This window comes from Sylvia atricapilla, chromosome 8 (assembly GCF_009819655.1).
Source record: "Sylvia atricapilla isolate bSylAtr1 chromosome 8, bSylAtr1.pri, whole genome shotgun sequence".
Taxonomy (NCBI): Eukaryota; Metazoa; Chordata; class Aves; order Passeriformes; family Sylviidae; genus Sylvia; species Sylvia atricapilla.
Window position 1 is genome coordinate 25,144,591 of NC_089147.1, and position 27,865 is coordinate 25,172,455.

At 39.6% G+C, this 27,865-nt stretch overlaps 1 protein-coding gene across 1 annotated transcript in view; it reads right to left on the bottom strand.

The window, feature by feature from the left end:
- Positions 1 to 27,528, bottom strand: part of RASGEF1A (RasGEF domain family member 1A) — a 153,156-nt gene extending 125,628 nt beyond the window's left edge. The window contains exon 1 of the mRNA XM_066324148.1: positions 27,338 to 27,528. The gene's annotated coding sequence lies outside the window, so the exon portion shown is untranslated. The remainder of the gene's footprint in view (positions 1 to 27,337) is intronic.
- Between the last annotated feature and the right edge of the window lie 337 nt (positions 27,529 to 27,865).

Below are 27,865 nucleotides of genomic sequence, written 5' to 3' on the forward strand. Positions count from 1 at the left end.
GTGTCCTGAGGCAATGCAAGCAGAATTAGGAAGCTGAAGACCATCACACATCTGGATGACTGACGTTATGGCACTTAACAAAAGAAGACACCTCTTTGAAATGAACTTATGTGACCTGAGAAATTTATTAATGGGAAAACAAATGAATGTGGAGAATGAACTCATTCTGTTCCTGTCAGGGAAACTAAAGCAGCAGTGAACCTGAAAGTAATGATGAACATAACTCAGAAGGTTTTGTACAAATAAGCATTCAACTGCCTAGAAAGCAATAAGAGCAGAGGTGCACTGAAATTTAATGAAAATTCTTTCAAGGTTCAGAAGTGTATTCAGGTTCTGCTGGAGTTGCTAGAGTTCAAGAACAGTTAATGAGAAAGAGTTGTTCATCCTTTCCTAGAGAAGGTATCAAGTTTCGAATTCAATGCTAATCCACAAACTTGGAAGACTTAACTGCATTTAGATCTAAGAGAAATAATGAGGAATAAATATGTATGCTTAGTGCTCTGTCAAGACAATGTAATGCAGCAGAAGAGTATCAGTGGTAGGACCCATTCTCACAGAAATATTTCTACCCTGTGCAATTTCCCACCAGGAATTTTAGACTTGCTTCTCTTGAGTGATGATGTACAACTTATGGATTCTTTGGTCTCCAATTTGAGCCCCTAACTATACACCAGCTGACTAACACTGGGCATGATAAAGCAAGATTTAATGTTGATTAGCTGAGACAAGCTGCAGTCTTAATGAGGACTTGTGTTAAGATAGATGACAGGGTTTATCTGGGGGAAAGAATATGCTGGTCACCATGTTCTCTATACTCTGACAAGAGGAATTTGCAGGAAGCATTTGTGCTGTTGTCTTGGTTACTGTCATGCTCTCGCCACCAACCATAGGGCTGGCATGACCTCATCTGCACATGTGATCTGTGATCCAAAAAGTGCTGAAACACTGTTCTTTATTCTTATGATTGCAGTTTTAGATTGTAGGGTGAATTTTGCATAGCCAAATTTCAGTTTTAACATTGGAAAGTTGATGCTCTGTCATTTTGTCCTTTCTGGGCAGACTTATGCCCCTTACTAAATTGTTAAATCTGTCTTTTAGTCCAAAAGGATATTAATTAGTTTTATATTTAGCTAATATTCTCCTTAATAGATCCTACTACATATTAGGGAAGATATTATTTTCTGTCCAGACAAATGTCTCTGCCTAGGACAATTACCTGGTTTCTGTTCCCACAGTGTCTGAGAAGCTCATATCACAACTGCACTTATCTCCTTTGTGCTTATGCTTTTGCCCTGAGTCACAGAGAAATGACAGTGGCAGTGTGTTGGCTCCAGAGAAGACCAGTGGGTGACTCCAATGGGATGTTTCCTTCTTTAGAAAGCTGTCAGTACAATACTCACTTATCCTTGCCCATATCTTTTCTGAGTACCTTATGGCCATAGTGGGATATATTGTGTTTATTTCTAACTGATATTGCTGGTGCATGCTTGATTTTATTTATTTTTCACACTCTCAGAAGTAAAAACAGTAAATCAGTCCTCAGGGAGACCTGTGTGAAGGTGTCAAGGATAGTAACATAAATGAAGCTGCTGACTGAATAGCAAACTCTTTGGTAGAAGAGTATTTTTGTCCTCTATATCTTTATTGATGAACTAATCAGATCGGACAGGTTCCAAATTCCCAGACCAGACAAAGAAACTTTGCAAAGAATGAAACAGTGCCTGTGAGCTCAGAGGAATGCACACTGATTAAATCAGGTTAAGACAAAGGCTTATGGACAGCCATTTCATCTGTTCCCAATTATGGTAGGTACTTAGAATAAGTGGGCCTCTCAAAACTTGCAAGAAAGACTTGCCTGTAGGTCCTATGCATTTCTTGCTTACCCTTCTCCCTTGTATTTCTTTAAACAAATAACTTTTAGTTTTGAAGAGTCACTTTGTAGCTCTACAGAAATCAGTAAAAGAGACCAAAGTTCAATTACTTACTGAGATAATCTAGGTGATAATTTCATCTGAAGGTTCCTCTTGCTATAGTGTTTATGCAATGAAGAGAGGCAAAATAAGGAGTAAAATCAAGACTAGTCCAATGATCATGATCATGTTTCTTTTGCTGTGGCTGTGCCCAAACACATAGCCTAGAATAGTATCAAAATGGCTCTAATGTTGATGTGTGACAAAGGATGAGCACATTTAGCTAATGACTTCAAATGCAAATATCCTCTATAGATTTGCTGCAAGTTTCCTGTCTTCAGACAGAAAAAATATTGTCTCTCTTTGTAAGCATATCCATTTTGGTGGTATCTATTGAAAAATGTTCCATAATGTTCCAACATTCAGTAATTTTAATCTTCAAGGAGAAGTACTTATAATCAATAAGCATGTTTTCTCTAGAGCATGCAAAGAAGATCTGTCTTGACTTTTGTAAGAATGAAAAAGAAAAAAGTTTGGTACTTTTGTCGGATCTGTGAGCTGCTGTACTGCATCTTCCACTTTACAATATTTTTCTTTTAATTTGATGGCCATAAAAATGCTTGACTGAAAGTTGTGGATAATGTATCTTCTGTTCTCCCAGAGCTCAGGGAGAAATACTAGGGAAGGTTTTCCTTTGAATATGAATTTAAACTTTTTAATGAGGTTGCTTTGGTAAAAGACATACCCCTTTGAGGTTTGTTTAGCACAAATGTTTGTGCAATGAAGCATAAATGTTCATACTGGTGGCGATAATTATTTTTAAGCTATCTTATTGGCAAAAAAGATGGAATTCAATGAGTAAAAGATGAGTGAAAATAAATGCATCTTCATGACTGTTCTCTGCGCTGTATTTGGTTAGAGAATATCTGAACATGAATGAGACCAACAATGTGTGTGTGGGGATAACCCATAGTTCTCTCTGTAAATGCACATCCTAGATTATATTTGTTTCTGTTGCTGTAACTCTCATTAAGTCTTTTTTCCTGAAGTCAATTATTGATAAAATTATTGCATCTCTACATATTGAAGAATTTTGGAAGTATGCTATACAGTAGCCTCTGGATGGTATCCAGCTTTTAATTACCATGGCATCTGGCTCACTGTAAGGTGGGTCAGACATCATGGCACTTAGGAACATCTTCAGCCATATGGTGTTATTCATGGGTCAGTGTTCCTAATATTGATGTTTCTGGTGGAGTTCCAGGTGATGTAAGTATTGGTGGGAAATTACAGGGCTCGACCTAGGTCAGGAAGCAATTGGCAGCAGAGAAGGACCAAGGACAGCTTGAGAAACAAGTGTGGCTCCACCTGGGGAAGTACCCAATTTAGACAAAACTGCAAAAGGGAAAAGCCAGAGGTAACCAAACTGCAGTCCAACCAGGACACTGCCTGATCTAGCTATGACCTACACTTGTGAAATTATTCAGGGATTTTGAAAGCCAGGATACCCCTGATTGATTATCTTTCCAAATTACAATTTCCTCGAATATGGGAATTGATTTTCTGCTTCTTAATGCTGGGCAGCTTTATCCTGGCTATGTTGAAAGTGAGATAAGTAAAAGTGAGATATGGTTTAGTTGCAGGCAGAAGGAGGTAAATTAGAGAACTGAATAAAAGTATAAATCCTGCGTAGTTTAGATTTTTGGAATAGCATGGATTGCTGGAAACATGGTGCATGATTCACTTTGCTGAATTTAATTGTGACTAACTTCAAGTGCTAATGCAGGTTTTAGAGTCCTGGAGTCACACAGCCTTTTCTGATACCATAAATAATATTTTTGGAGCAGCAAATATGAAGTCTTGAAGCCATTGGCATACAAAATCTGATGCAGGCCTTTGGGTTTGGATTTATTATTTACTTTGCTACTTCTCTATAAACGTATGTTTTCAACATGTTTTTTTTCAATGTGCAATTAACAGCAAGCAGATACATTTAAAAAAATGTGTCATATGAGTGAAACCCCTAAAAAACATAATGACTGTAATTCCAGTGTATCTTGTTGGAACACACTGCCTACACTGAAATGTAGAGATCAATGTGTATGAAGAAGATTTTTGCTTATTTTCCTAACTTATTTGACACTATAAAATAGGAGCTCATGCTTCTATGGAAAGACATTGAAATAGCAGTAATGAAAAGTTGGCAGTGGCTTTTCAAAAGGCTTATTGGACAACAGAATTTGAAAAGTAGTAACGAGGCTAATACATCTTCAGTAGATTGACACTTAGAAAATCTTGTGTTAGAATATCTTGTGTGCATGGAAGTAAGGCTTCTGAATTGAATGTAATCACAAAAGGAACATGTTAGGCTGTTATGTGGCACATAGCTGAACAGTAAAAATGGTGGATGGAACCTCAAACCAAAATTATCATGTAGCAGTAACAGGGTTTTTGCATCTCTCTTAATAATACAAATTATTTTTTTCTATTTGTTCACTAAGGCCAAGATGGAGGGGGTAACAAATGTGTAAAGTGTGGTCAGCCAGTATAAAATTATTTTCCCTCGTGATTGCCTCATCCTGTGTCAGTGAATTCGAAGGTCTAGACAGGTTGAATGAAAAACCTCTCTTTGTTTTAACTCACTAACTAATCCTTTCAACTGATACACTCTGCCTGCATTTTTACATAGAGAACAGCTCTGGTGACCTTATTCTTCCTGTTGTTTAAAGTTTTGTAGACCCATGTAAAATCATCCCTTGATCATACCATGTGCATCTAAGCCAGATGGTGCAACCTTAGTTGTCTTAGTTTTCCAAATAAAAGATACTCTCCACCTTCTGGTGGCTCCAATATGTATTTGAAGAGGTTCTTTTCTTTTCCTTAGTAATTGAATGTTTGTAAAACTGCTCAGAGCAGAAGTGCTCATGGGTACAGAGGGGAGGTGATCCTGCCTTCTGTCCTGCTGTCCTGGCCTCCTCCCCAACAGCTGACCCTTCACAGAGGTGCAGACCTAATCCGTGTTACGAATTTTTCCCGTGTCCCCTTTGGAACAATCTCCCACACAAATCCACTGAGCAGGTTCTTGTGGTGCAGCACCCTCAGTGCACAAACTGCGCTTCGGTTTCAAACCAAGAAGATTGCTGGCAACCATTTTACATCATAACCCATGCTGTTCAGTTCTAAAGAGGCAAGCTACTTGTCTGCTAAAGTTTTGTTGCATGCATCAGTGCTTTATGTCCTTGATTATTATTTAGGTTCCTACTATAACTTTTGCCTTGCCATTGGATGCAGTTATATTTCCACAACAGTGAATATTTTTGTTACTTGAGATGATGTATTTTCATTGGATGTTATAACTAAAATTTTTGACCTAAATTATTATTAATAAATTATTATTGTCATTATAAATATATTATTAATTATTATTATCATTGTACATTGACCTTCTGTGTTGCATTTTACTGAGTAGGTTTAGTGTGAAATCATGAAGAAAAATCCATGTTTATCTGAGAATGCTCTTTGATTTTGGTTCTTATTATAATCACAATTTTTATTATTAGAGATAATACTATACAACATTATCACTAAATTTGAAAGGTTTTTTCCTACAGAATCATATTTATTTTTTAACTAGGGCTATTTTGTTAGAAATTAGTGAATCTTTACTACCAAGTATACATTTTTATCCTATTCAAATAATGCTTATGTTCTGTTTCTTCTGGCTGTGCTATACCATCTTTTATTAGTGCCTTCCTCTTTCTCCTCAGCCTCCTTCATATTATCTTTTTGCTCCACTCCTTGATTAACAACAATATCCACAATCTAAACTTCCCATGTTAACTTCTCTATACGAGGTAACCTTGTAACAACTGGGATTGTGACCTAACCCTGACAAATGAAAATATCCTCTCCACTGTGTGTGATGCTGGATACTTTTCTACAGTAGCTGTGCATTAGTGTTCATGCAAATCTTTTCCATGTTCGTATTGTTCTCTATTGTTACCTATTGCTGTTACTTGTTAGCAGTTTTCGAAGCTCTCCTTGAGTTTGCTTCCTGGTGAGAACTGACACAAGGAGTTTAGTTTAATTAGTGGAATTGTCTGTGAAAGCTTAGGTACTCAGAAGGACCTGCTCCAAGAATCACATGCAAATCCTAACGGCTGAAACTTGAGCTAAACAAAGTTCTCCAATAGAATTAACACAAAGCACAACCACAGCAGAGAAACAAATGAAGTGTTTTAATGCACATCTTGACCTCTGGGAGTCAAGAAGAGTTAAAGATCTTTAAATCCACCAGTGATAAGTAGTTATGAATTGGGTGTAAAACATAAGCATCTGTTTAACATATCAGAATGCTGCCAAGCGGTTGAGGACAAGTAACTTCCCTTCTCTAGTCTGGAATATCTTGAGCAGCTTGAGCCAAAGAACAATCAGTTTACTGGCAGGGGTGGAAAATGTACTTGGCTTTCCCCTCATACAAATAAATAGCTTAGAGGAGGACACTGGCATGGATGAAGAAAAATAAACAAAAAACCCATGTATTAGAAGATGTGTTGATTTATATCCACTGGGATTGAGAGTAGTTAATCTAACACTGTCTAAACATGAGGCAGGTTCTGAATATGTAAAAAAGAAAAAAAAAAAACACCAAAAAAACCAAAAAAAAAACCCCTCTTGGAATAGATAGGTTTAATTGCATTTGTTACCCGGACTTGGATGAAGCAAAGAAATGGGAAATTATGTACACGTGGCCACCCAGTGAAGATTCTAGAAAATTGCCAACTCTGACATCAAGTGACAGGAAGATGGTGATTAACACCACATGTCATACTAAAAGGGTAGTTTTGCATTCAGGATGAATCACAGGACAACAATGTGCAACTTGCCTTTTACCCACTGACTGAGAGAGATAAAAGGAGAGAAAAAGCTGGTGAAAATTGTAAGGGGGGGAGAATGGCTACTAAACTTCTAAGGAGTGAAAAGGAGGAGAGTTTTCCAAGATTTTACTCCTTGCTGACATAGGGGGAGGACTTCTACTGTCCATTTAGTTTAGTCAGTTTTCCCTGAAAGAAGTAAAAATGATCTTGGTAAAAATAATATTCATCATCAACACACTGCTTTGTGTTGTAGTGGGACAATTTTGATGAAAAAGTACTTTAATTTTGTTTTCTTCACAAGTATGGTAGCATTTCTTCTCCAAATGGAAACTTTCACACATTGCAAAGCAAAGTTAACATGTCTCCAAATGCATCTGAAAGTTATGTGTAAGGCTTTCCCCTCTGTTTTATACATGCCTTCTCCCCTTTGACTGAATTATTAATTGATCTTTCCTATGTATGGATTGTTTTTCTATAATTATCTCTGGGTTAATTTTGGCAGATCCTAGGATCATAAGATAAATCACATTCAAGGAACCTCACATGGTCTCTAGTTCAAACTCCAGCTCAACTCAGGGTCAGCTGTGAGAACATTCCAGGTTGTTCAGAGCGTTATTTGATCTGGTCTTAAAAACTAGGAAGAAGGGCAAAGGCAAAATCTCTCTGGGCAGCCAATTCCACTGCTTGGCCACCTTCATGACAAAAAATGTTCTTTATACCCAGTCTGACACTCTTTTTTGTTTTTCCAAATTCCATTGTGTCACATCCAGTACCACAGTAAAGAGCCTGGCTCCACCTTCTTGATAACCTTCTGAAGGTTTACTCTTTATCTTAATAATTTTTTTCTCCTCCAGATTAAAAAACCCAGAACCCAGCAACCTGGGCTTTTCTGACCCACCCCCAGGTTACAGCTGTTACACCTGTCTCCTGTGTTGAGCAATGACTTCTCTATTGTTTGTTACTGCTGGTAAGCAGGAGTGTTAAACTAAAACTATCAGCTTTCCTGCCTCATGCTTACTCTTTATAAATTTCTCTGGAGCTTCTGGCACTTCCACTTTTGAATCCACCAAAATGACAGCATTATTTGATGCCTTCCAGGAAGGGCCTGTTTACATAACTCAGGAATATCAGTTGTATGTAGAATGGCAAAGAATCCAGTATTCCTAATTTCTCTCTGTTGTCATATTATTGCTGTCCTCTGCAAAAGGTCTTGCATTCTGTGCATGTTGAGATAGCAGGAAGACATGCAACATTGATGGTGATTTCCTTTTTCTTGGCACAGAAATGAGAACAACAAAAATTGGGCAGTAACAGTATTGAACCAGGGTGATGACTTTTAAAGATTCTCAGCAGAAAACTATAGCAGCAAAGTTAGGTCTGTGCATGGTTGGATAAAGTTCTGCTTTCCACATATCAACAAACTATGAAACCGAGGGTGAGCATCTCTCTTACTGACTGCTAAAATAGTGAAACAAACAGGCTCACAAGATTAGTCATGAAGACTCTTTTTTTCCTCTGGTTATTATGACAAAAATTTGTTAGTGTCTGTCATCTGTTTGGCTCCTTGTGTTCAGGTGATGGGTCTACCTGACTTGTGGGCAGCTGCCCTGGCCATGCAGCTGGCACTCCCGGACAAGCACTCAGTAAGGCCAAGTTTTGTATGGCTGGAGAGGTGCAGCGCTACCCTTACACCTAAATCCATCCCCTCGTGGCCATGACTGATGTAATTTGGCTGTCAGAGCTGTGGAGGCAGCTTGCACTTCTGCTATCTATGCTGTACTTGTCTCTGCTTTAATGGAGTGGTTCAATTTCCGTGGCTGTATTAGCCTGGCTTCTTTCTCAAGCACAATAAAAATCTCTTGAACATGCCACATGTGCACTTTTACTTAATTACCAAAAAGCATTTCTCAAATAAATAAAAAAACGCAATACTAACTGACTTCTCGTACAGAGCGTGATTTGATGCAGTGGCTAGGCAGTTAGTTACAAAAGTCAAAGGGCCTATCTTTTTCTTCATTTTTCTTGAAATCTGAAATCTGCCAAAGCTGCCTACTGCTCTAAATCTTTGGGACATAATTAAGTGTCATGCAGAGATGCCTATACTTACCATTTCAGCAAGATGTTTCTCAAAAGAATTCATGAACTTGGATGGAGAAGTAATTAAGTCACTTCAGCTGATTTATTAGCTGGCATGCTTAGGTTAGTTTGGGTGTCTCTGCATAGCATTACACTATGCAGCACGGACAGAGCATGGTGCATCTAAAGAATAACTTTTTGTCAAGACACACTTTTAGTCTTCCTGTGGTTCAGTTTTGATGTTTTACTGACAAGGTCTCTGAGTTTTCAGTGTACCATATTCTGCTTGAACTTTGAAGGCCTTAATATTTAGGTCTTGCTTCCAACTCTGGCATGGGCTTGTGACCAGTCACATAAGGAAGAAAGGGCAGCTGCAGAAAACCCTTTTTATTGAATATATTGAATATGTCTGGGCCCCTGCCCCCTTGTAAGCTTTTATTTCAGACACTTGCTTTGCAATTCCAGTCTGTGTAAAGTAAATAGAGGTGAAAACCTTGAGGCCATATCAGAATGAATAGGTTGGAGGGGACCTCCAGGATCATCAAGTCCAACCCAACCCTAACACCTTAACTAAACCTTGGCACCAAGTGCCACATCCAGTCTTTTCTTAAACACTTAGAGATGGTGAATCCACCACCTCCCCAGGCAGACCATTCCAATACATTATTACCCTTTCTGTAAAAAACTTTTTCATGATATCTAGCCTATATTTCCCTTGGCACAGTTTGAGACTGTGTCCTCGTGTTCTTATCCCAGCTCTCCTCCAAACCAGCCTGTGTACCATGTAGAACTCCCAGGAAACCCAGGGAAAGTGCTGCATCTAGTGCACACCCCAGTGAAACCTGAACCATGCAGCACAGAGGCACAGGAAATAAATCTCTCTCACTTGTCATATTAGGGAGGGAACTTTGCTGAAAACAGGCAATGTGATTTCCAGACATATTTCTTAGGGTTTTGAAATAGAGACTTGCCTGTCCCACTTATGTACCCTGGCCTACTAATTATTGTGTTTTATTATAAATCAAAATGTTTATTCTTGACTGGAAAAAGTTCATTTTTTTCTGCATCTTATGAGAGGTTCCAATTTCTTTAAACAAAGAAAAAAAATCCCCAAACCTTATAGCAACCCTCCTGAGGAATGCCACTCAGTGAAAACTACTGTTAATAAGATGTGAAATCAATACAGCTTAAGCTGATGGACATTTAACATCCATTTGACAGATTTTACACCCTTAGTAGGTTTTAGTCCTTATAATTAGAATAACACCCTGTATTATACAGTTATAGCCTAATATATATCTATCTAATTTCTCTCTGAAGTGTTAGGTGGGCATATTTTTTTTTGTTCACAAAAGTCCTGAAAATGTGCATTGTGGTAGAATTGAAAGCTGTCAAACTGCTCTGTGTGCCTGGTGTAGGTGAAGTGAATCTGCTCTATGGTATATTAGACTTGTGGGCTCTTTTTTAAAATGGAAGCTATTCTATAAATGTATTAGGCATAATTAGAATATATTGGGAGAGAAATCCCAAGGGAAATGAGCACAGAGTGTGATTGGCTCATGCAGGCTCTCCAAGGTGCTGCCTACCAGAGACACATAAAACATATAAAGAGCTCAGTCAGCTTTAAATGTAAGTGAAGGAGGCATCTGCTTATCCTAGCAAGGTGATCCAGCTTGCAAAGACGTTAAAAAAAAAGGAAATTTGCCCTGGTAGCTCCTTTGCTATTTATCAGCAAGGAATATTTGCTGCTAAAATTTTTGCAATGTTGAAGCTGATCTTTCTTACTCTTTACAGAGGCTTGGGAGGCTAATAGGGGAGGGAATGAGAGAACTCTCAGAAATTAGTCTTCCTAACAGCACCTATTCCATCTTGCATTTGTAGCATGTGTGTAAAAAAGTGTGCTTAAACAGCTGAACAGAAATTTATCCATGGCTTGTTTGTTTTACCAAAACAACAAAATATGGATGAAAAGAGCCCAATGGAAACAGGATTTATTGTAGGGGTAGAAAGCAATTGTATGTGACAAGAGTAGACCCTTCCTCTCTATATTTGTTTGATACAAAATACATGAAAACAGGACTTAATTTAATTTATCTACTCTATCTGCTGTATGATTGTATCTCAGAACTGTAGTATCTTCTTCAGGTAGGAATGGACAGTGAAGTGTAAATGTGTAACTAGAGTCTAAAATCCTGGCTGCTGGGTGTCATGAGAGAGCAATTCTATTGAACAGTTTTTGACATGGTGTTAGTTAAGAGTTTGGAGGAATGCCATTTTTTGAGCTAGTTTAATAGCTGTGTGAAGTGGAAGGTAAATTTAATGCAGGAGCTAAGTCATTGCTTTGGCTGAGGAGATGAGATGTGAATTCAGAAAAGGTACTTCAGCCAGCTGAAGTTTGTGGCTGTTTTTTAAGCAAATGTCTGCATAAATACACTGTGGTTGTATTTAAATACATCCATAAATTTTTAAATATGACATAGTTTGGGGAGCTTTATTTGTTTTCTTTGGCTTATAAAAGGCTGAGCAAGTGCTTAGGTGTTCAGAATAGCTAATCACCTCTTCTTGTTTACCATGGTCTGTGGTTTGTTATGCCCCAGACTTTTCCCATCCCCTTGAAATGGAATCTTAGTTTATTCATCCTTAAAATGTGGCCGTATTTCCAATCAATACTTGACATTTGATATCTGATTCTTGAAGTGCTTTGAAGGAAAGTATGAAGATGGAAGACACCAAAGAAGTTCAAACTCTTATTGCTATTATGCTTCAGCTAAAAACAAAATTTGCTCTCTCTAGAAGTACAATCTGCCAAAGTTAATATTTGTTGTAGTGGGCTCTCAGTAATTTATTCTAAACCCATGCAATGGAAATACTCAAGTATTGAAGACTGCAGAATTTAGCTTTTAAAAATCCTTGCTTTCTAAAGGAAGCAACAGATTTGTCATTAATTCTTGGATGATTTACTGAACAATCTCTTCCCCTTTCCATCTGATAGTGAAGATTATCCTTTCCTCTGCTTTTATTGTTCCGCTTCAGAGCAGCAAAATTGCTAAGTAATCCTGAAGACTGGAGCTGTATTTATAGCCCCCCAGTTAGCTCACTGAGAGAGGCATTTATGCAAATCAGTTTATGCCTTTTAAAGAATGCTGCAATCATGTGATGCCTTCCTAAGGCACGAAACATAAGGTGTATCAAATATAGAAGCTCTTGGTAAAGGTATATCCTATGTAAACAAAAACCCTTTGCTGTTGGGAAATGAGAAATATACAGTAAGAAAAAAAAAAAAAAGTGACGTGTTTGCTTTAGCTAAAAAGTGTGTAGTTGGGGGGGGAATCTAATTAGAAGCTTTTTAGACTATCTCCAAGTCCTGACAATCACATCATTTGTGTTAAAGCTATGCTGCTATTTGTTAACATGGTTGCTATGGCAGCAGAAAACCGTCATCTCTTCAAGGTAAAATCAGAAGTGTGGTGAGTGTGGAAATGCAAGAACTGACTTTACACACACACAAATGTGTGCTTTGTCTCTTGTTCCTCATTTCACAATAGAAAAGGACTAAAGCTTTTTTCTATTTCATCCTGGTGCTGGGGAGGGCGATGGGGAGTTCTGAGCGGTAAAATGTGAAACCCACTGAGGGGCTGAGGCACCACTGCCTGCTGGGCTGCCAGTGACTCCAACAGATGGTATCAGGTCTCAAAAGAGCCTAATTGGCTTATCATAGGCAGTGCACGTGTAATAAGGGCTTAGATAAAGCCAGCAAATACACATTCAGCTTGATGGCTTGATTTTCTACCTGTGCTTTTAAAGTAAAATATGGCTATGACAGTATGAATCCATTTGAGAGGAATGGATTCAAGCCCCTTGGAGCCTGCAGTCCTCCTTTGCTGGAGCTGTAGTACAAATTACTGAAAACATCTGTGGTGGATGTCGCAGGCTGGCACAACTGGAGAGTTTGCATGGGAATCTCCGTGCTGCCTCTGCTCAGGAGTTGTAAGATCTGCCAGTGTATCTAAAGCAATGTCATGATCTGTACAATATTCATGGAATCACATGCTCTAGTTTAGGGAAAGGCACGGAATTCAGAAAATTATAATTTTGTTAGCAGCAGTATAGTTTAATTAATGAGCTATATCTCTCAGTTTTAATGAGCACAAGGTTTTTTCCCCACTTCTTTCTACAGGACTGATCAACAAAGTAAGTACTTTGCTGTTAAAACCTTTTCTGAGGTTTTATTTCAAGGCTGCTATTTGAGTACCCAGTGATAAGAAAAATAGTCATAGAAATAACTATTCATTTATGCGTTGTGTTGTCATAAGGTTTTCAAAAATCTCCATTGTCCTAGTTAGAAACAGGGTTTTTTCCTACCTCAGCACCTCCACGATGTGTGTGTCCTCAGTGGACAATGTAACTTAAAACCAATAAAAAAAAACCACCCTTCAGAGAAGCTAATTCTTTGTCTCTGACATATAATATGCCATCTAGGAAAAAGTAGCAAACATTAAAGCACAAAAAAAGATACCTGCCAAAAACTCTTGCAAACTCAAGAGGATAAAATCCTGATCTTGAAAGAATCTATGTGCTTTTATAGAACTTATAGGGGAAATGATACTGAATCTAAAGCTGAAATTAAGAAAGTTATTAGTTGTGAAGTTTTTGTAAAATTTGCAGCATGGACACCTTCAAATGAGTCTGAGAATTAAGATGGAGCATCAGATGACAAAAGGAAATCCCCCTCTGGAGAATGACTTTCAGAGATTCACTGGATTCACATACTTACTGTTCTCGTACTGTGAACAGGGGCTCAGAAGCTGCTTTTGTTGATTTATATAATGAGATTATAGAAAAGTGTAGATTATAGTAAGGGAGCAGGCCCAGGAACTCACACAGTATTATTTGTTGATTATGATGCTGAAACAGAATTTCCTAAAAATCCTCATTCAGTTCCACATTTCCTTGAAGGGTTAGGCACAGGTTCATGCATAATTTGCAATATAAGCTGGCTGCTTATGGGATAGGATAGTAGGTCAGTAGTCTACATGACAAGTAATATTTTTGTCATTCTTGGATTTTGTGTTTCAGTTTGCAAGTTGTTTTCAAATTTGAAGTTTGTTTTTGTAGTTGCTATCATGTTAGATGTTAGAAAGTCACCAAAAAAAAGTTGTATAAATCTATTAGTTGTGCTGTTCTTAAATTGCTTTTTGCATGAAACCTTGAGGTTTGCAGATAAACCCTTGTGTAGGTCTGTTCTGAAAAGAAACAGGTATGCCAGAAGATTTCTCTAAACTACTTATATATAGGGAGAGCAAGCAGTCTACAGAAGCCAATAAAGTGGCACCCTATGTCTCCAAATTAGCAAGCAACTAGAGTTTGATTAAAATTGCTATTGGATTCAGTAAGTTAGAGGGTTCTTACCTAGCACTATCTATAAAATTAATCAGCCACAAAATACCCCATGCAGACTGCCAAGCTCTTCACCCAAGAAGATTTAGAAAATAAGCACAACTGGCAGTTCAGATCCCCAGCACGTATGAGAACGATATGCTTCCCAGCAGTTTGTGACAAACCAGCATGCATTTTAGCACTTCACTACTCACTGAGGCTGTCACACCTGCAATAAATGCACATCCATACAGTGCTGTTCCTGGCATGCTGCTGCATTGCATGGGTTGGTTATGGCATCCTTTGTCACTGACTGTCCCTTCCCGAAGTAGTTGCTTGTTCCTGGTTTCACATAAGCTATTTGGAACACAGCAGGGGATAAGCCTGCACAGGGAAGTTTGCTGGGAAAGCTTAAAGACATCAGCATTGCAAGTACCCATTATATTGCCCCTGGAGAAGGCTGAGGGAAATAATGTGATTATTCAATTGGATCTGAAGCTGTATGGTAAAGCCTCAAAAGCAATGGCAGCACAGGCTAGGGGAGTTCCTCCATAGCTCAGCATCTCAGCAGAGACCTGCCTGGGAATTCAGTTCCTAGTCAGTGATCGTATGTAAAGAAGGTACATGTTTCTCTAGCTGCCAAAAGCCAGATCTCTTCAAAGCACTGTTCTCCATCTCATTAGTGCTTCTCACCCTGGCATTCATTAACCTTCTTCTGATGTGCTGTACAAGCTCTGCAGAATGAGGGAGTCACACTCCTTGCGATTTACAGTTCCAGCTAAACAGTCTTTACAGTAGTATTAAGAATCTCCATTCCAGGCTGATCCAGGCCAGTAGCCCACAGCAGCTTTTTCCTAACCTGTCATTTATGAATCGTGAACTAATATCAATGTTAGATGGCTGGGAGAAGGGTAGGCCTTTCTTTTATACTGAGTAGGTCTTTCTTTTGCTATACTGAGATGCTGGAGGCATTGGACAAGTGGTGTTTTTTTGTCCAAATCTTTTATAGATTCAGGTTAGATTATGCTGAGCTTCTGGAGTAACTATGTCTGCAAACCAACAAAATCCTACATTTCACTAGTTAGCCTGTTCCCCAGGTACACAGGGGAATTCTGTCCCAGAGTTGTCAGGGTCTGTTTTACAACCTTGGCAGTTTCCAATACCCTTACACATTATGGCAATCCACAAAATGGCTTTTCTGGACTTTCAGTGCAGCAGGTGCTCCTCTGGACATTGCTCTGGATTTCTGCATTTGCTGGCTGCAGTCAGTAAGTTCCCCCTGAGTCAGTCTGTGCACCCAGCCCTCTGGAGAGGGATGCACTGGGGATGTGACCTCAGTGGAACTGAACAGTGGCGTGGATAGGAGTGCAATTGGCTGCAGATCATAATGATATTACTGTAGGTCAAACAAATTTATAATAGAATATTTTGAAATAGTCTTGAAATACTGCTAAGGTAGAAGTGGGCATTGTTTTTTGTGTTGCCTTTTTTCTGGTTGCTTGGTCTAGATGTTTTGCTCAGGTGATTCTGTAACGCCAGGTAAGTCCATTCATTATTAGAAAGCAATGTTTCTATGTCCCCAGAGCTTAATTTCTAAGCCTCAGACAATAGGACATTGTAGGACAATAGATGGCTAGAATTGATTTTAGAAAGTTATTGTTCAAGATCATTGTTCAGTGTGTTCCAAGGTTGCTATTTCATGCTTTTTTATAATTACAATCTCCACTTCACCAATGTATTTGAAATATTTAGGTGATTTGAATTCAAGGATGTTATGGTTTTGTATGTTGTTGCTTTTTCTATTTTTAGTTTCACAGCCCTCCCATGCCCCCCAACAAAAGCAATTTCATCAGACAATTTAATTGAGAAATCAATTATAGTAGATAAATAAGTCGTATATGAATGCCGTGTAAGTATATAGAGTGTAATCATTTATCTAAATACTGCTGCATGCTTTGACTTGAAACAATTTGTCCCTTGTAGTTAATTTATAAGTTTTGGTTGTGTTCAGGCTTCAAATGAGTTTTAGCAGTGTTGGGAAGAGTAACCACTGTGCAAGTTTGTGGCCTGTACTTGGTTACTTCCAGCAAGATATATCATTACCCTCAAGAATTTGTGATTAAAAATTACTCCTTCTCTTTTCAGTTCGGTCAGCAGAACATTGAATCTAATTTTATACCAGTGCTGACCTAATTTTAGGAAATTGTGATCCTGTGGGTCCTATGTTACTCCCTAGCCTATTTTCTGTGACCCCCTCTTACAAGGGAATTATGAGCTTGTCTTGGAATCTAAAAATCCTGACCAAAGGCAACACTTAGAGCTATTTTCATGTAGGCACTTGTTGCTTGCATGACCTGTACCCTGCTGTAACCTTTCTTTTCAGGCCTCCGTGAGGTAGCAGTTATTCTGATTTATTGCTGCTTGTGGACACAGTAGAAGATGGAGCACAAATGGGAAATCAAATTATCTGAATTCTTTTCAGCCCAATATGTTTCTCAATCACACTTATTTCAAACGCTGGTATTCAGGCCTGCTTGATAAGGCTTATTATGGTGTCAAACCTTAGGTCTATAAATAATAAATTAAATGCGTCATAGCTTACCAAACAAATAGTTTCTAGGAGAAGTGCAAGTGATTCCACTCACTTAGATACTTACTTATTGCACAAACATTTATACAAGTGGGGGAAGTGAGTTAGCTTGAACCATTTCTCATGAATTAGAGACTATCCCTTCTTTTATTGAAGCAGTGATGACCCTTACAGAAATGGCTGGAGACCAGGGTGAGCTAAAAGAAAGTGCTCCTTTCAGGGAAGCTAAGCACACCATGCCCACTTCCCTTTGACACAGCAAAATGCCATTGTTTGATTATTTCTTACACACTTTTCCTGTCTCAGTGTACCTGAGTCATCACTGTTGAATAGTATCCATTGTCTGTGATAAACTGCGAATAGTTGAATATGATGAAGTGGTGGTTTCCTGGAAAGGAGCAGAACTTAATCTTCAGAAATTCCCATCCCTTATAAAAGGCCTTCTGACAATCTGGAAACTGACAAGTGTGAGCGTTGTTAAAATTCATGTGGCTTGGAAAAAAGCCCTGTTGGATTGTCCATTTGAGCACATTTTTAGGCTGGAAGCTTTTACACCAGTTACGGATATATTGATTTTTAAAAAGAAATTATTGACCTCTAAAACCCTGGAGTCAGCTGCTCCCTGGCCTGCTGGAGACATTTGGTTATTTATATTGACAGAGGCCTGGTAAGAGCTGGCAGTTTGGAGTCACTGGGCAGTGATCAGAACTCTGGGGTGGGTGATGGAAGAACAGGATTTACTCACATAGAAATACACAAGACTCACTACAGAAAGCTGAGATACCACTTACAGGACATCAGTCTGTATTCCAGAGTGGGGACCTTAAACTTAATTTCCTTACTACTTCTATCCTATTTCTGGGACAATACCCATACTGTCCGTAATTTGAAAAAGTTTAGTTTATTCTTCTCTTCTGTGCCTGTCCCACTCGTGCTGTCACAACGGTAGTAACATTTTAGCAATATTGGGCTCTACTTTCTAAGCAGTTTAGTATTCACACCCATGTATGATTGTAAGTTTCTTAATGAGTGGTATATGTACGTAACACTAATTTTACATTTACCAAAGGATGACAGAGCTATTTCTGCTGTGCCTTATATTTCACCCAGAAAATAAATTGTTTCCGAAGTTCAGGCAGAGGAGCAAGTTTTTGCTGTCAAAACATATCAAGAAGCATTATATGAATGGGATATTAGTCACTGTAAATTAACAGTACTGATCTGAAGATAAAAACAATGCTGTTATTTAGTGACCATACGTTGATGATAGATTAGATAATACATATTGGTTTGCTTTTATTTTGATTTTTCTTCTGATTTTCCTTAATTGAAATGCTCAGCTAGTATCACAGAAGTTTTTATCCCCAGCAGATTAACTGGCGCAAAAAGCTTGGCCCTAGCAATCTAAGATGTTCAGTGAAAAGAGGATGTAATGATTTAGCATGGCTCTGAGTCACAAAAGGTGAAAATCAAATCCCCACGTAGTTTTACAGCTTTCCACTTCCGTACTAGTGATATACTGGCAGCCACATTTCTTCTCTTCAGGATTTCTGTCTGCAGCAGACTACATTTCTGTACTACTTCAGTATTTTTAAGGAGATGTTTGCACCATGTTCCTTGTATTTCAGTGGTTTTTCCTAGGCCTTTTATTTCTTTTGTGCCTCTCAAAAATCACTGTCCCATACCTCCACCATCTACAATAATCTGTTCCTTCTGGATGGACACTCTTGTGCACTGGCAGTGGGACACTAAAATCCAGTGTGGCTTCTGCTGTCTTGACAATTTGTGGGTACTGAACTATCCAACAGAAAGATCAGAATTCATGATCCCTACCCCACTGTCACACAGAAAATCCATTTGTCCCACAGTGCTTCAGAATGTGAATGACAGGACAATGAAAAGTGTTGAATTGATTTTGTAGTGTGCAATAAACTAATGTCAGAGTGACAACCACGTTTTGCTGTGGTGTCTGGACTCTAACAGCATCAGCCCCATCCCTACCCCAGCTCACCTCCAGCAGGCTTCTCCCTGCTCCCACGGCACGAGGACTGTGAGCTGAAGGGGCAGATGTCTTCTCAGAAGGTTTAGATCTAAAGACATATGTTCCAGTTCCTGCCCACAGTAATGGACCACAGGACAGCCCTGGCTGTTGGGGGGGGGGACATCTGTTACATCACCTAAATGTGATGGAACTTTGGAACTTTGTTTCATTCCGTTTGTGTCCAGTTCTGGGCCCCACACTACAAGAACGACGTTGAGGTGCTGGAGTGTATCCAGAGAAGGGGGAGATGGTGAAGAGTGTGGAGTAGGAGTCCTGTGAGGAGCAGCTGAGGGAGCTGGGGGTGTTTAGCCTGGGGAAAAGGAGGCTCAGAGGAGACCCTGTCACTGTACAGCTGCCAGAAAGGAGGCTGCAGCCAGGGGGTCAGTCTCTTCTCCCAGACAACCAGTGACAGGATGAGGGGAAACGTCCTCAAGCTACACCAGGGCAAGTTGGACATCAGGAAGAATTTCTTCACTCACTGAAGGGTGGTCAGGCACTGGAGTGGCTGCCCAGGGGGGTGGTAGAGTCACTGTCCCTGGAAATGTTCAAGAAATGACTGACTGGTGCTCGGTGCTGTGGTTTATTTGACAAGGTTGTATTTGGCCAAAGGTTTGACTTGATGATCTTGGAGGTCTTTTCCAACTTTAACAATTCCATAATTTGTATTTGTTTTCTTTTTAATTCATTTGTATCTTAATCTTTATTTCTTTATTGATTCGTCTCTAAATCCACTGTAAGTGTCAGAAATGTTGTCTCTCTTTGTCCTATTCTTTCCTTCTGTGTAAAAGCCATCCTTCCGTTTTTAGAATCCTTTATGTTATGTGCATTTGGCTCCAGACAATTTTATACATTTTTTTGCAAGAAATTGCACAGAGTTATCATTTACATTTACCTTTTGAAGTGCAGCACTGGTAATCTTTTGATTAATGTTAGACCTAGCAGTTATGTCTCTTTCCCCAGTGTGTTATCCAAGAAACAATACTGAGGAAAAAGCACATTATTCAGGCAGGAATCCTCCAAAGTTAGTAGTGTGATGTGGCTGCAATTTTTCTGAGACTTCTGAAATTATAAGTTTTGGAGGGTTTTTTTTAATAGCAAGTGGTAGAAGCACTTGACATCTCTGTTGAATTCTACCTCAGGTCTTGTAACCAGTTTCCCTTTGTTTTTAGAGTTTCTCTGAGCTTTCTGTGAGAAATACATTTTGAGATTAAATTGCCATGTTTAGACAGGATGAATTTGCTCAAGATGGGGGGCTTTAGGTTAGCTAGTGTGAAGAGACAGGAGTGATCCCACTGTTGTGATCAGCAGCTGTAAGGTCCTGCACTTGTAGCTTGTATTATCATTTTTGAGATCTGAAACTATTTTTATAATAATGGACTTATATAAGATACTAGGTCTGACACAGGTAAAATTGGATGAAATGACAGGGTTGCTGTAGTATGCTGGAATCAGACTCATTCAGTAGTCCCATTTGACTTTAATATTTATGGATCTTTCTGCTAGTTTTCTTTTCCTTTTTTTTTCATCAAATATCAAACTTGGTTCCAAGCACAAAAATCCAACTTAATTATTTTCAGCTCCTGAGGTTTCGAACCCATTAAACAGCAGAGAGGCTCAGTAATTGTTTTATTACTACTACTGAAAGTGTAATAATACTAGTGGCAACAGAGGACAGTGAGCAAAACAATGAGAGAAATATAAAGACATAAATAGAATCATTAAGGCTGTTTCACACGAGATAAACACCAATGTCAGGTTAATATTTCAAACCACAGACAGTGGGTTTCATTAACTCTTTCTTTCATTTCCCTCCTGAAGAAACTAGCTAGAGCAATATTTGGCTTTCTTGGAAATGGAATATTTGGCTTTCTGTATTGCTTCTTTTCCTCTGAAATCAGTCACCTGCTATAAAGCAGTTAACAACTGTAACATAGTAGGTGCTTTCTGCAGTTCCTGGTAACAGAGGTTGTCTATTTTAGTTCTGTCCTGGCCCAGTTCTGTTCTGTTTTGCTCCCCAAGAGCAGTAGATGGGATGTGCACAGTTCCAGGTGGCTCCTGGCAGGGCAGGGCATTGTTCTGCTGCCCACACCCAGGTGGTGTCCCCATGCCTGAACCTGGTGCTGGCATGGTAGTGTTTCCTGACCTGAACTGTGTCCTGGAGCTCTATGGGATCTTTTCTATTACATGTTCAGTGTATTAGACATGACACAGCAGTGGTTGTAAAATTGTGAGGATACGGATCTGAGGAAGGCAGAGTTTATACGTGTTTAGGTGCTGAAGAAAGGCTACTCTGGCTCAAAGATTCCATGTTCTTTTCTATTTACGTGAGGATGCCTATTTGAATTTATTATTTTCCTGGAACCTTGCTTCAAATGTGATTTGTAAATCTGTGGTTGTATTTCTATTTTAGGGTGATTTTTGATTTCTTTAGGATCTGGAACTTTTATGGTGTCACACATGTGCATGTATATGCATACAGCACACAGTTTCACAGGATTTTTGAGTGTTTTATCTTCTTGAGTTTCATGGCAGAATCTGTAATATTTGCAACTTAGGAAAAAAATTGAGTCTTTTCATTGCAAAAGTTGGAAGGAAGTCTTTAACAGAGAGTTATGTATCTCATTTTCTGTTACCACCACACACTTTGTGCTCTTGTACATGTTGATGCATTGATCTTGTCCCATAAACCTCCAGTATCTCTACAACACAAAAAATAATTTGCTACATGATTTCAAGTGCCGTGTGGCTCCAGGCTCCAAGCTTCCTTATAAATCAACAGTTTACTTGGTATTTACTCTGGTTGCTTCACCATGTGGATCTTGGTATTGTCCTCTGTGTAACCCACAGATCACTTGGATGATGCATGTCTCACTAAACTTTACCCAACATTGCTGGTGCCCAGAGGAAAAATAACATTTTTCTCAAATACACACCATTAACTTGAAAAGGTTGGGAAAGACACGAGGAGAAATAGGAAGGAAAAGCCATACAGACTTTGCTGAGTATAACTGAAAATTCAGATTACATCTAACATCCATTTCAGAAGTGTCATTCAGGAGAACTGCTCTAGAGAGTGTACTCTTTGCTCTCAGAAGTGTTTCCCTTTGGACACTTGTTAATTTATTCACACAGATTGTGTTTAACACAGCATTCCTAAACTAGCCAACAACTCAGTAATGAAATTGCCTCGAAGCCTAAAGAGAATACATGTCTAGCATACTTAGCTGCCTCATAATTTTTGAAATTTGAATTACAATCAAAGGAACACAAACAAGCAAGCTGATATGGAGTGAAAAGACTTTTCACATGATAATGAAAGGAAAGAGAAGAAAAAAAGTATTTTCCAGTTGGTTCAGTTTTGAAAGACATCAGCTTTCACAAATCCAGATGATTCAACAAAGTTTGAGTATGGAAAAAGCTACTTTGTGATGAACACGATATTGTTTTTATTTTGTGGAGGAAGAAAGAACTGAAATGGTGCCTTGGAATCTGCATCATCTGTGTTTTATTTTAGAGAAAATACAGACCACTGGATTAGATAAATACAGAAATAATATGAGTTTAATGGAAAAATAGTTAGTCTTAACAAAATAATTAAAGAGAAACCACAAATTCCTGATTTCATTTTAAATAAGTCTTTTCAAACTCAATTGTGACATAAATTGGACATACTACCTTGTGTTTTTGTTAGATTCTGACACTATTTCCACACATATATACTGAGATACAGTGCACATTTGTTACACTGCTCCTTTATGTTTCTGCTGGATGTAACCTTCACCAATGTAGGTGGTCAAAGGTTCAAATTTTGTTGGGCTGAAAAGGCTAAAAGAATGTGGTAAAGTTTGTTGAAAAATGCAAGGATTGAAGGTAAAGGAAGCAATATTTCTTATCCACCAAGTACATTCGTCACTAACTTACAGAGTGTTTGAAAGATGCCAGGAAAGAGGATTTCTCCCAGAGTGGGGCTGGGCACTGGAACAGGCTCCCCAGGGCAGTGGTCAGAGCACCAAGGCTGCCTGAGTTCAAGTGTTTGAACAACTCTCAGGCACACGTGGTGACTCTTGGGGAAGGTGCTGTGCAGGGCAAGGAGTGGGACTCGATGATCCTGATGGGTCCCTTCCAATTCAGAATATTCTACAATCATATAATTCTAAGACTTCTTTACTTAAAGAAAAATGCCCTCCTCAGAAGGTAACACCTGATCAGGAGGGTTGGATGCCTGTTTTGCGTCACATACAAGCCTTACCTTAACCCCTATAAACATCCTCAGTCTTGCACTAAGATTAGATTTAATCTTAGTTGATGAGAGCATGATTTAAGAAGGTCATGGAAAGCAATACAACAAGGGTGCTAAGTGTTTCCTATTCTAAAAACAGGGCTTGTGTAAATTCAACTTGAAATCCTGTTGGAGTCCAGGGCACGGGGAAATTCCCTCAAATTGCCCTGAGGGGTCCAAGACCCCTGCTGGGACCCCAGGAAAGCATTGCCTTTGACCTTAGTCCATGGGGAAAACTGCCAACACTTATGGATGAAATGAGAACAACAAAAATTTAAATTACATAGTAGTTTAGTTTGTCACAGGGTGAAAATTTGTAGTTTTTGGTTTTTAAAATGGAAGTAGATAGAAGCAAGTGTCTTAAGTGTCAGTGTCTTAAGTTCTTCCTCTTCTCCTACTCCATCTTCTGCTGTGACAGTGGCACAAAGACATTGGTAGAAGGTAGGTGATGTAGAAAATTGTGTGTCTAGAATTGGTAGTAATTATTGGTACAAAACTGTAAATATAGTACGTTTTTAAGAGTTAATTGGATAAGAAATCTTTAAAAGACCTTGAAGACCAGGTCTCGTGCTCTTGGCAGTGGTGTCTTCCAGCGCTCTAAGCCTGGTGTTGGGCGGCGCACAAGCTTTGAGATAAGAAAATTAATAAACACCTTTTAAAACCAAAGCTGCAAGTTCCACTCATCTTTTAAACCCTGGTACAGGACTTTGAAAGGAAAAACTTTAATTAGGGGGATCTTGGACTTGAAATACTTGAAAATCCCATTTTCATTATGATTAATAGAACTGTTCAAAGTGTTACTCGTAGGTGAAGTTGGCTTACCTTATAACAAAGTACTGTGCAGTGGGGAGGAGGTAACCTTGACTCTGTTCAGGGTGCAGGGAATAGATCTACAGCTGCTGTAGCTGGAGCTACAGTGACATTAATAGAGAACTATAGAAGTGGATAATTGTGTTTGTTTCAGAGGAGATGAAACAATCCATTTTTGCAGGTCCCTCTGCAGAATATGATTTATCAAGTAGTTGGGATGGATTTGATACCTTTCTAGAGGTTGTTATCAAGAGCTTGTTTGTTCCTGACATGTAAAACCTTGTTGATTTGTTTAGAGCTCTTCATCTTTGGGCTGAGTTTTATGTTCAAATGAAATATACAGAAATACCAGAGAACTGAATAACCTTCTATTCAAGGTTAGATTTTTTGAGGGGAGAACTTGGCTGAACATTTTTCTTTTCCAAGTGAAATCAATTATAAGACTGAATCCACTTGACTAACCTCAGCAAAAGTCCTGCCTGTCTTGAATTCAGTTTCTGGAGGTGACATGTCAAGAGGGATGTAAAACTCCAAGCTGAGGGGATCCCTTGCCACCCATCAGAGCAGCTGCTTGCCTCTTCTTTCAGCTGCTCTGTGGCTGGTTTGTTCTTCTAGGCTCAAGCAGAGCTCCAAATTTGAGCATGTCTCTGTCTTAGGGATGTTTCCTCCTAGTTCCAGGATACCAGCTCTGCATCTCCCATTGCTCCCCAGCCATGTTTCATTCATAGTGGATTCTCTATTTCAAGTACAATGGGTAGGACAGTAGGTAGCATTGTGCTGATTTTCCTTGTGTGTCCCCCCCCCCCAGCTCTCCAGTAATGAATGACCCAAGAGTCTGATCATAGAGAAATAGCATTGGAAGTGTTGGTTTGTTTATTTTGGTGAAAATATTATGCCAGAAATGAAGTTTCACAGACAGACCAGGGGATAGCCCCATGTCACTCACACAAGTCTTGCCACCTGGACCACAGCCAGACTATTTTTCTGTCAGTGATACTAAATGCCATACGTTTCCTTAATAATTCATCTTGCAACAAAAAAGACTCAAAGCATGTGTTTCTGCTTTACAAACAGCTCCTTGCACATGTGCTGACTTTGCAGCTGCTTCCTGCAGCATTTGACTTCTGTAATTAGAGCAACTGGCCAGCCCAGCTAATGATGTTAAACTGACTGGTCTAGAATGTCATTTATCTCAAGGGTTTAATTTGCTGAGTACAGGGCAGCACAATACAAGGTTTGCATGTGTTATGGCTGTAACTTGATTTTTTTAGCTCTTGTTGCTAAGTTACAATAAACTGTTATCACAGTAAATTGTCTGCCTTTAAACGTACTAAGATTCCACCTCAAAGGAGCCACCCAGATGAGAATTGATAATATACTGACATCTCAGAAGAAAGGAAAATGACACAGGAAAGCCCAACTTGTGAACAGGATAATTTTGTATTCTCGACATTAGCCAGACAGGTTCAAAAATAGCTGCTCAGACCCCAGAGACTGTGGCATGTGCTTCACTAGCAAGTTATTAAGTGCTGGTATACAATAAATAGGTATTAATTTAAAAATTAGTTACATGAATATTATCAACTGTTAATAGAATCACAATGATCTGCTTTCTGAATTGTACTTCAGAATTACTTTCCCTGGAAATAATCTGATACCCTTGCAGTCAGGCACCATATCTAAATGCTAAGAAAAAGAAGTAAATTTTAAAAAAATATCAAAGTCTCTGTACTTGTCCAAATGACTAGAAATAATCTTAAAGCATAATGTTGGTAAAAGCTTTCCACTTTTACAAGTGGAAAATTGTACCGTTTTCTGATGGGAAATGATGTAGAATTCATGCTGACACATCAAGACATTTTCCTACCTCTTCCTGAAGCTCTGTAACAAATTCCTGGAAATTCTCTGAAAGAAGAACCTTCTTTTCCCTAATCTATTTTAAAAGAGTGCTTGGAGGGGGTAGTAGCAAAGGGGAGTGTTTATTGGTGCCATAGTTGAGTTCATTCCAAAAATATTCATGCTGGTTCAATGGATTGTGGGTCTTGGTGACTACTGGGAAGCTGAGTGGTGGTTTTTTGTTGATTGCTGATACCTGTTTGGTCACCTCCACCATTGGTGTGATCAATGTGGGACCTGTCATCTTCCTTGAGCAGAGGGTCCTTTTCATGGCAGTAATGTCAGGGCAGCTTTTTATAAAGGGTTTAAAGTCAACTCTTAATAAACCTATTGCCAATACACAGAAGGTCTGAACGAATAGAACATGTAGGGTATTTCAGAGAAACACCATAATAATGTATAGGAAATTCAGATCAATTCAGTTGCAATTGTTACACTTTCCACAGTACAGAAAACCTGTAAACCAAACCAAATGTCTTCCACTGCAGTTACACCGTTAAAATCCAAAGGTAAGAGTGGGATTCTGCAATGTGCACTAGCTGGCTTGATACTCTGTTTAAAGGTCTAGAAAAATGTGATCCTGGGTTAATTTTAAAGGTGTTACCCTCCAAAGAAAGCCATTTGCTAAAGAGCATTGGATTGACAGAAATGAAGCTGCAGACATTCAGTGAAAGATTTCCATTAAAATCACAACTAAAACCTGTCAATCAGCCCCAGCAGAAACCTCCTTAGATAACTCTGCTAGAAATTCTGGACCACCTCGGAAAATGGAAGAAGAATATTTTGCCAGGATTTCAGAATGGGGAGAAGCAGCTTCTCCCTTGACTTTAAATTGCAGTGCCAGAGACATTTACTGTCCTTGCAGAAACTCTCCTGCAACGCTGAATTTTTGATTCACAGCAGAAAAAGCAGAGAGGAATGCAGACAGAATATGTAGTGCAGCGCTGCCTGTGCTTCGGCAGACTTGCTCTAGTGCTTTCAGCGAGCACTACTTTTGAAAAGCCCGAAAATGGATCCGTATGGGAACCCCCTCAGAGAGAGGGGGAATGACAGGGAAGCGTTTCTGTGGACTGTGGAATTTCAACTCATTAAAGTGATGAAACAAGTGCTGTGGGAATGAATCCACACGGAGTCCATGACAGACGCCTGGTACGCTCCATTCCCAGCAGCACAGCACAAAAGCCTCATCATTTAGCAATATTGAGAAGCTTCTCGTATCCACGGGAGCAGGTGGCAGTGCAGCAGCAAAAGTTGCATTAAGGGGAGAAAATGCAGACACCAGGCTCTGTTTTAACCTGCCGTCTCTTACCCCTGGGGGTAGCTGGGTGGTACACACGGGGTTAACACCAGAAAGGCACACTGATGGCATGTAATGTCAGGTGTTCAGACACCCACCGCATTAGTTAGTGCCAGTACACAGCCTGGCACCCTCGAAGCCTCGGGTGGCTGTAGGGTTCAAAAAAAGACACTTAAATCTCTTACCTTGGTCCAGTGCAGTGTAGCTTTTTGGTTGTTCTCCGTCCGCTATCAGAAAAAGAGAGATGAAGGCCAGATTCCAGTGAGTCATCCTAAATGACAGAGTCGGCTCGCCGCTGGCCCCGGCTGCTGGCTGCCCGCGCCGTGTGACAGCTGCCGGCTGGCCGGGGAGCGAGCGTGTCCCATTCTGCAGCCTGCGGCAGGGGGAGAGGGGGCGGCAGCGCCGGCTCGGGGCTGGAGACAGCCGGGGGAAGACGAGGAGCGGAGAGAGAGCAGGAGAGCGCCAGAGGCAGGAATATACCATGTGCCTGCGGGTCCCCTTCCCCGCCCGCTGCCCGGCCTCGCCAGCGCTGCCCGAAAGTTACTTTCTAATTCGCGATGCGCTCCCCGATTTTAGAGCCTCCCTGCTCCTCTCTTCTCTGTAGCCTGTGCTCGGGGGAACTTCGAGGCATTTCGGCGATTACATTGTCATCTCTCTCCTCTGGAGGCTGGCGTGGATGCTCTACGCAGAAGATGTTCAGTAAAGGAAGCCTG